This window comes from Garra rufa, chromosome 14, assembly GCF_049309525.1.
Source record: "Garra rufa chromosome 14, GarRuf1.0, whole genome shotgun sequence".
NCBI classification, from domain to species: domain Eukaryota; kingdom Metazoa; phylum Chordata; class Actinopteri; order Cypriniformes; family Cyprinidae; genus Garra; species Garra rufa.
Genome location: NC_133374.1, coordinates 9,615,221 through 9,625,583, shown reverse-complemented (window position 1 = coordinate 9,625,583; position 10,363 = coordinate 9,615,221).

The following is a 10,363-nucleotide window of genomic DNA, read 5'->3' as shown; positions in this document are numbered from 1 at the left end:
TGTACCCATAAACATTTACTAGAATTACTGTCAAAAGATCAACCTTGGCAACTAAAAGAATATAATGACCAAGAGAGTCTGCATCAGAATATAAAACATTTCCTGAAAACCTACTTTTCAAAATTGCTACTCCAGCTGAGTGCTCAGACCCATGCGCAAACCAAATATCATTACCCCATTGTGCTTTCCAGAAATTAACGTCATTGGGAGTTGAATGAACTTCTTGAAAAAAACAGAAGTCAGACTTTTGCTGCTTAGCAAATAAGAATATAGCCTTACATTTAACATTTAACCTCAAACCCCTGGCATTAAGAGTAATTAACGAAAATGACATAAGTAGATATATGAATTAAAAGTGTAAACAGTGAATAGAAAGAAACAGGAACAACTTGAAAAATTCCATTCCCAATTAAAAACAAGTGAACAATGTAATTGTTAACCCAGCCGTAAACCTCAGAATTACTTAAAACAATATACAGTAAATCTTTGGCACTAGACTAAGAAAAAGAACTTACAAGAGTAACAGGTTGAGAAAAGTGTGTATGCGTAACGAGGTCGCAAGTATATATCTTAAGGGAGGAGGATGCACGGCTTTCAATCAACAAACGCTCGTACACCAGAAAAAAAACGCCATCTCTTCCCTTCGGTTGTTATGAGACCGCAAGTTCACTTCTTCAGGGTGGTGGATGCACGGCTTTTCCATCAACAAACGCCCGCCCGCCGACAAAGAACGCTCTCTTCCCTTCCTTTCTAGCAACTTCCACCAACGGCCACAGTTTCATCCTTAGCATCCTGTCAGCCTGAGTCAAATCTTCGGTGAATCTCAGCTTGTGATTCCTGAGGTAATCGGAGTGCTTCGCTTGCCGCCACACCAAATCCCGCGCAGATCTTTTCGTGAAACGAATAATCACCGGTCTCGGCCGCTTGTCCAGCTTTCCCAGACGATGCACAATATCGATGTCATCTTGAATCTCCGTGCTTGAATCAGGAACAACAGCCGCACAGATGTTGGAAACTTTCAGCTTGATGTTTTCATCAGATTGTTCAGGAATTCCGTACAGGCGAAGATTCCATCGGCGTTGATATCGTTCGGCTTCATTCAGCTTTTGCTCAAGCTCAGAGATCTTGGTGTTATTCACATTCACAGTAGATTTACAGTTTTTCACGTCGGTTTTCAATGCGTTGACTTCTTCAAACACAAAGTCGATAGATTTTTTGAGACCCTCGATACTCACGGTGTTTTTGGATATCATTTTTCCGAGACTGTCTGCACTCTCCTTGATTTTAGATGTCAAAGCCACAATTATGTTATCTTGCAATTCTTCCAGTGAAATGTCACCGCGAGATTTTTTTTGCTGAGGTTTCACAGGCGTATCTTGGTTAGAGGCACACGCTGACTCGAGGACTGGACTCTCACTCCGAGAGAGATCGGAACTTTGTTGGCTGTATTCATGGTCTGATATGAAATGAGCGGCAGATTCAACTCCAACACCGACAGGAATACCTAGTTCCATTTCTTCTGTAAGGATATTAGATGTAGAGCTCTTGTTTTTTCCTTTGCGTTTCATGATGCAATCCGCAGCATCCATGCGCAAAAAAACTTGCTTAACGGCCGTTACGTTAGAAAACTTAAATAAAACAAATCAAAACAACGAGCGACTTTGTTAAACAAAATTGAAATAAAATCTAATGCATAGTCAAACGACCAGATTTACTTTCCAAAGAAAAATTTTGGGAATGGAAAGGATAAACACCTCAGCTGCACATAATTGCTTCCTCACCGGCCGCCATCTTGCGCAACCTCCACCTGTTGAGCTTACTGTACTCACAGGGCTATCTGGTGACGTCCTCCATCCCTCTCGTGCTGAATTACGTAAACTATAACTTTAAGTTCACTGTTACTCAAATCAGCTTTCAAAAATTAAGTTAGGAATCCGAAGTTTAATCACACGTCACAAGTGGGATTCGCCCGCATTAATAAACATACATCTTCTGGCAGCACGAGCAGTAGGCTACTTCTAGACCACAGAGTACATGATTATCGATAGAAACATAAAATATGTTATGGTTTAAAATCCTGAGCTTCTCCGAATTACATCATGCGCCACTCGCCTCGCTTCTCTCTCTAAAAACACGAGCAGCAGGGGCGGACTGGGACAAAATTTCAGGCCGGGAAATCTCACACTTATTCAGGCCATCCCACACACCCACACCAAATTTTGAAACCACAGACAACAATATTTTTTATATGGCCATCATCACATAAAAAAGTTTAAATCGACTGGGTAAGTACATTAGGGACGATGTGTTATTGTTTTAGCTTGCATTAATGTCAAAATTAGTACAAAAATCTTGAATATATCTTTATAAAAAAAAATCTTAAAATCTTGTCTTGTTTTTGCACAATCATGGGTCATTTTTTTGCCCTAAGGAAAATGAACCATGGTATTATTGGGCATTTAAGTCCTAAACAGGACAGTTTTGTCTCTGCTCCAGCTGGGCACTTATTGAGTCTCTTATTGAGACTCTTGAGTCTTGCCTCCTTTTGGAGGACGTGCGGATGCAAAAAGCGATGACAGTCAAGACTAACCGATTCATGATTTATTAGAGTTTTATTATTGAATGACGAAATTCCGAAATAACCACTTGCGTACATTCGGCAGGCAACAAAAACAATAACAACAATATTATTAAAAAATAATAATACAAATTGGAGAGCAGCGGGCCAAATTGGCTGCCAGGTCACAGGAATTCTCCCGGTTCTCCCAATGGCCTGTCCGCCCCTCACGAGCAGTACCTCTACATTAACCAACTGCTGACGGTACGTAAGATGCTTTGGGTTTATGGCCTAAAAACTCTTTTATCTTACATCTACTTTACAGATACTAACCTTAAAGATTTTATGGTCTAAATCAGGGGTTTTCAAACCTGTCCTGGAGCCTCCCCTGCCCTGCACATTTTGCTTGTCTCTCTCATCTAATACACCTGATTCAAATCATCAGCTCATTAGTAGAGACTGCAAGACCTGAATTGGGTGTGCCTAATAAGGGAGACATACAAAATGTGCAGGGCAGGGGAGGCTCCAGGACAGGTTTGAAAACCCCTGGTCTAAATAAAACAAGGGTCGTCAACTTGCAGACTCCGCGAGATGCGCCCATGCGGACCGTGAAAGGACACAATGAAATAAAAAAATACCAAACGCTAATTTCTAATAAATAAAATTTATATCAAGCACATCAGGGTCAGCGTTTGGGTGCAGTCGTGCGTGCAGTGATGAGAGCAGAGATCGGCGCATTGTGCTCAGACAGATGTAGCTTTCAGTGAGTGAAAAATGTCTCAGGTTACGTATGTAACCTTGGTTCCCTGAGGGAACGAGACGCTGCGTCATCAACTCTTTGGGGAACGCCATTGGTGAGCCGCACTCTGAGTCATAGTCTATAAACCAATCAGAAGACGGGAGTGACGTCACCGGCGCGGTGACGTCAGCGACCGGGAAGTATAAAGCATGTGCGTTTGAAGCAGGCGTCAGCTTCCAGGAATGAAGCGATGTGTGGCAGGGATGCGGGAATTATGGTCCGAGACGCAGCGTCTCTTTCCCTCAGGGAACCAAGGTTACATACGTAACCTGAGACATTCCCTTCCGGGAACTCGAGCTGCGTCATCAACGCTTTGGGGAATGAGATGTCAACGCCCCCATGATTCCAAATCCCTGACTAGTGTCTGTGTTGCTAGGACAAGGGAAGGAAAGCGTTGAGTCTGGTGAATCACGCCAGAACACAGAAAGTCTCCGCCTGGGGAAATTGCCAGGACGCGAGAGAGAATACACCTCTGTCTGGGGAACCGCCAGAACAAGAGGGATAAGCTAGTGCCTGTATATACTTACCTGCCAGGACACTGGAAGATCTCCGCCTGGGGAAATTGCCAGGACGCGAGAGATAATACACCTCTGTCTGGAGAACCGCCAGAAAACAGAGGGAGGAATACACCTCTGCCTAGGGAACCGCCAGGAAACACGAGGGAAAATATGCCTCCGCCTGGGGAACCGCCAGGACCCGGAGGGAAAATGATTCTGCCTAGTCAGCACTAGGACAAGAGTGATAATACACCTCTGTCTGGTGAACCGCCAGAATGCAGAGGGGATTCAATACACCTCGGCCTGGGGAACCGCCAGGAAACACGAGGGAGATAATACACAGACCGCGGCCCGAGCGGCCACTCATGACCACTCCCCAACCGGTGAGGGATGCAGCTGTCGCTAGCGTGACGCGGCGACAAGGAGCTCCCAACACCGGGCCCTGAGACAGAAATCAAGGTTTTTTTCCACATGTCCAAGGCATGTAGGCATTGCCGCGTGACCTTGATCTTGCGGAATGGGTTTGCCTTGGGGAGAACCCCTTGGTTTTGAGCCACCACTGTAGCGGTTTCATGTACAGCAGTCCAAAAGGTATCACGTTGGATGCAGCTGCCATAAGACCTAACAGTCCTTGAAACTGTTTTGCAGTGAGTGACAAGCCTAGCTTGGCCGCATTGGCTGTAGTGAGGATCAACTCGAGCAGGTGACATATGTGCCTGCGTCATGATCGAATCCCACACGACACCTGGATAAGTGGTTCTCTGTAATGGAGAAAGCCCAGCTCTCTCAAGCGAGCGAGAACAACACCTCGATGTTGAGCCGCTAACCAGTGCTAGGCCGAAAGGAAGAGCTCTGTCTTGGTAAGCTTCGCCCCTAAAGCAAACTACAGAATCTTCCTGTGTTGAGGAAGGATGGAGACGTAAAAGTAAGCGTCTTTTAGATCTATTGTGACAAATCACGAGGACCTGATTTGAGACACGACGTAACTGACAGTTTGAACAGCAGCCCCCCCATCCTTCTTGATGAGAGACCACCTCGATGGTCTCCTGTCCAGAGCCTGCTCGGGGCCCACCTCAGCCTGAAGCACGACCCTCAGATCGGGCTTAGTCTTTGAAGCCCCCGGCCAGGAGTCTTGCTAACCCTGCCCTCTAGGTCCTACCGGAGGGGCACGGGCTGCAACGGTCCTATTATGAGCCTCATTATGTGAGGAGCTGGTACACAGCTGGGGTTTTCCTGCTCCCGTCCAGCAGCCCCGCTACATGTACATTTTGCCCGTCAAGCCTGAAGTTATTTTAGGCGGCCTGGAGAGCAAAGACGGAGCCTTCAAAGATGATGCCAGACCGGGTGACAGATAGCTCGCAAGCGTCTGCTCAACCCGCGGCATCATCTTGTAGCCACGCTCATCCAGCCCCACCACATTACTGTAGTAATCAGAGGACAGTGTGAATAAGCGGGCTGAAACTGGTTCTTCCATGAGCTAGACAGTTCAGTGTGTAGATCGGGGGAAAAAACTGAAGGCTCCATTTTGGAAGTGCAGACTTAGTCCGCAGAAAACATAGAGTTTGCTTTCCTGTGGCTTATTTATTATTAATGTTGAATTTGGCTACTGCATTAGTCAGCACTTCCAACAACTCCTCATATTGAGGCGATCAGGGGGGCGGTTGAATACTTTTGACAATGTTCTCCACATCAACCTCCTCGGAGGAAGATAGGAGAAGCGTTGATGCCTCTTCCTGGAGGGAAGGAACCGCAGTCCGTGCTTCCCCATCCAGTAGGAGGTCAATTGATTCACTAGGTAAGGAAGGAGATAGGGGATCACCCGTCTCCCTTCCCTTTAGCAGATCGGGCTGCGAACCCCACGAGTGCAGCTGCCGCTCCGCCTCGGCAGAAGCGGGGCCAGACCCGCGAGGAACACTGGTGTAGGCTCCCTCCTCAAAGAGAGCCTTACGGGAACGGAGTACCCACAGTGGAAGGCGATCGCACTGCGGGCAGCCAGCCCCCTCGAGGACTGACTCTGCATGCTCTGAACCCAAGCAGACCACGCACAGACTGTGTGTATCCCCACCAACAATGAAACGTTGGCAGGGAGGAACACACCTTCTGTGTGGCTGCTCAACCGCTTTACTTTCTTTCCCCCTTTAGTATTTGGCTTAGACATAGTTTGCTCAAATAAAAGCTGTGCAAACTGGCACAAAAAACAGCAAACTATAGACACAGACACAGAGCGCTCTCGCTGAATGACAAAAGCTGACGCCGGCTTCAAACGCACATGCTTTATACTTCCCGGTCACTCCCGTCTTCTGATTGGTTTATAGACTATGACTCAGAGTGCGGCTCGCCAATGGCCTTCCCCAAAGCATTGATGACACAGCTCGAGTTCCTGGAAGGGAAAAATGGCATTACGTTGGGGTTACTGCAATATTGTAAAGATACGTTTTTATATAGGCCTACTGTATTTTTACAAATATATATATATTTTTAAACCATGAAGGTGAGCTAATGGATATCTCACAGGCAACGTGAAAACTGCGCAATATGTGAAAGCGAAAGTAAAAATGGACAGCTCTTTCAGCATATGACGCTGCATTAACAGCGCACATTCTCACAGAGACAACAGGAGACGAATCTATATTTCATATGCTGATATTAATTTACTCCCCTAATATCTCTCTTGTGACCCGAACATAGTGGGGGAAAAAATAGAAGAAACGTATTTTGTGTTAGCCAATGCAACGTTTTCAGTTTAGCCCGTACTTCTGCTGTTGTCAAAAAGACCTATGTGAAAATCAATCCATGATTTTAAATAGCAAACACGTAAGGTAAACTAATGGATCGACACGATTTAAACAATTAAGGCAATAACATATGTGTATATGTTATTTAATTAATATAATAGGCTAATTGATTGATAATAATTGTTTAAATTAATAAAACAATTGATACTTTTGACTCTTGAGGGCTGAATTGTGAAGTTTATCATTTAATAAATCTTTTTGTTCCTACATCTGAATTGTAAAGCATGCTTTTTACAGTCATTTTATTTATTTATTCATTTGAGGAGGGTTCATTACTGGACCTCCAGCCGTTTTAGTTGAACACCCCTGGTCTAAAACCTCCGGTTATCCCAAAGATATCCTCCGCCTCCCTCTCGACTCACTTTCAATCTTCCTCGCTCTTTTTGCTAAGTCCCACATTTATAAGATTAAACTTAGATACTCTAAATTAACCAAGGTGAGAGCAGTTTTGCGTTACCTGCCATATAGACTAATATCCAGCTTGCCAATATGGTGCTATTTTTCCAAACTGCCCAAACCCACTGTGTTAATAATACCATGTGTGTTAAACCCTCTGGGCCTCTTGGGTCACTTTTGACTGAAAAATGGGGTAAATCATATTGATAAATCAGTGGTTCTTAACTGGTTTGGCCCACCACAGTTATTTAAACATATACAAAATAACACAAAGTGAAAAAAAAAAAAATGGCATTATTGGGTTATGGAAACAGCAGGTGAATACACAATACTAGCAAAAACTGACAATGAGACATGCAAACTGCCCCTGAGTAGGATGAATATCATACCTTCATGCATATCCTTCCCTGCTAACACACAAAGTCCCGGTTATGTGATTTTTAGTACTTTACTCTTATGTCAACGTTGCATGAAGTGATATACTGCACGCTGCTGCATTTGTGCATACAGTTGACCATTTGCAAAGACCCACCCCCCTTAGTTACTGTTGCTATGTCTGACAAACAATGTTATTCTCACACTACATGTCATGTTCTCATACAGTGAAAAATACATCACGGAGCAAAGAGGAAACTGGCAACATGCTGACAGATGTCACAGCAGATTAGCTCAGCTTTCAAATTTGGTAATTTTTTAAGAAATTCCAGCAATTCCTCTTTACTGTGTCGTGACAGATCACTGTATTGCCTTAAATGGCATGTGAACAGAACGTCTTTTCTTATTTACTCAAAGTACGAAATAAATATGAATTAAAATCAGAAGTTATTTTTAACATGGAAAAACGTCAGTACACATCATTTTTCAAGTTTAAGTCCACCGAAGTTAATCTACTCTCCTGTCTGATTTGTTTGTCGGCCAAAATGGTGGATCCAGCATTATGATTGGTCATACAGTATAAAGGGGGTCGCACACCGGACGAGAAACGCAGCGCAACGTCGCGTCGCGCCGAGGACAGCTGGAGGTATCGTACACCGGACGCGCACATTCTATACGCGCCAGCTCATTTTTCAGTGAAGTTCTGAACTGCAAGTGACGGTTGTGACCTTGTAAATCCAGTAGGTGGCAGTCAAAGACAGTGAATGTAATAACGACAGGCAAATGTTACGTAGGACTTTAGATTTTGCGTATGTAAAAATGTCTCAATAAAATAAAATATGAATTAATTATATAGGTTTACATTTTTTTCAAGCTGTAAAGCTAATTTAAGTAGTATATTGCAGCAGTGGTATCTTGTTTTTTTAATCTAATAGGACGATTTGAGACAAATATGCAGATGGCGCTCTGTGGCACGGCAGAAATTTGAACAGCTTCCTGAGTCATAGCTGGGCGCCGCGGACAGATGCCGAATGGCGCCGCCGGTGTGCGTATACTCATAGAAAACTATGTGTTCGAATTTTAAAGATGAGGCGCGACGCGACGCGGCGCTGTGTTTCTCGTCCGGTGTGAGACCCCCTTAAGGGTCAATTGAAGAGTGTGCGCTTTGAGAACAAGTCAAGTCACCTTTATTTATATAGCGCTTTTAACAATACAGATTGTGTCAAAGCAGCTTTACAGTATTAGGAAAATAGTGTGTCAATAATGCAAAAGCACAACAGTAAACACTCAATTTTCAGTTAAAGGCAGTTCAGCATTGAATTCAGTGATGTCATCATCCAATCCCAGTTCAGTTCAAATAGAATACGATATTGCTGGAAATTAAGTGTCCCTAACTAAGCAAGCCAGAGGCGACTGTGGTCTTGTGCCGATGGCCTTCTAGGTGACGGGGTCTTCATTGGGGATCTTTCTCTAGGGCTCATCTAGTTGCCCTGACATTCAGGGCTGTACACTGTAAAAAGGTTTCACCAGATTCAACTTAAAAACTTACCTTTAGCAGCTGCCTTAAAATTTTATGCTCCACTCTAACCTCTTGTCTAGATGATATATGCTTTCTCTCCTCCAGGCCAGCACGGGCTGTTCCTTCAAACCCTTGGTTATCTGATGTTCTTCGAGAGTATCGGTCTAAACTTAGGGCAGCCGAGAGAAAATGGCACAAATCTAAGGATCCATCTGACCTGAGTATGTATCGGTCTCTGCTTTCATCCTTCTCTACCCAAGTCCATACTGCCAAATCTTCATAGTTCATACTTCATCAGCTAAAGCTGATTCCAAATCATCAGTACTCATTTTGCTGGATCTATCTGCAGCTTTTACCCCATCGACTTCAGCCAGAAATCTGGGTGTAATCTTTGACGACCAATTGACTTTTAAAGATCACATTGCTAAAACTGCTTGATCTTGCAGGTTTGCATTGCACAACATCAGAAAGATCAGGCCCTTCCTAACAGAGCATGCTACACAACTCCTTGTCCAGGCCCTGGTCATTTCTAGGCTGGACTACTGCAATGCTCTTTTAGCTGGTCTTCCAGCATGTACAATCAGACCTCTACAAATGATTCAGAATGCAGCAGCACGACTGGTCTTCAATGAGCCCAAAAAGGCCCATGTCACACCTCTCTTCATATCTCTGCACTGGCTACCGGTTACAGCACGCATCAAATTCAAGACACTGATGTTGACATATAGGACAGCCACCAGCTCATCACCCGCCTACCTCCATTCACTACTACGAATCTACACTCCCTCCAGAAGTCTGAGATCCTCTAGTGAAAGACGCCTTATTGTACCACCACAGAGAGGTATGAAATCACTCTCCAGAACATTCTCGTTCAACGTTCCTGCCTGGTGGAATGACCTTCCCACCCCTATCCAGAATGCAGACTCCTTAACCTTCTCCTCTCTTTTTTTTCTTGATCCTCCCTTTCTAACCTGTTCTCCTCTCTTTCTTGATCTTCCCCTTCTAGCCTGCACTCTTCTAACAACGCCTGATATATGGTATTTTTGAGCACTTCCTATGTTGATCTGCCTCCTTAGGATGAATCACTTGTTGTATTCCCAATTGTAAGTCGCTTTGGATAAAAGCGTCTGCTAAATGAATAAATGTAAATGTAAATCCACTTAAAACAAGTCATTTTTCAAATTACCAAAAGAATATGAACATACATAATTTGGCCCTTCTTGGTTATCTTATAAATTTTTTATAACTTTTGTTTGTGCTGACGACATTTTACTTATAAATGTATATTACTTTTCTATTTTCACATATCAAAACTATAAAAATATTATCATTGACAACATTCTTGTTTGTGGCTGTGATTCCACGAGAATGGAATTTGAGCCTATGTGTGTGCAGCTTATATAGAGCCAACAGAGTAAATCTTTA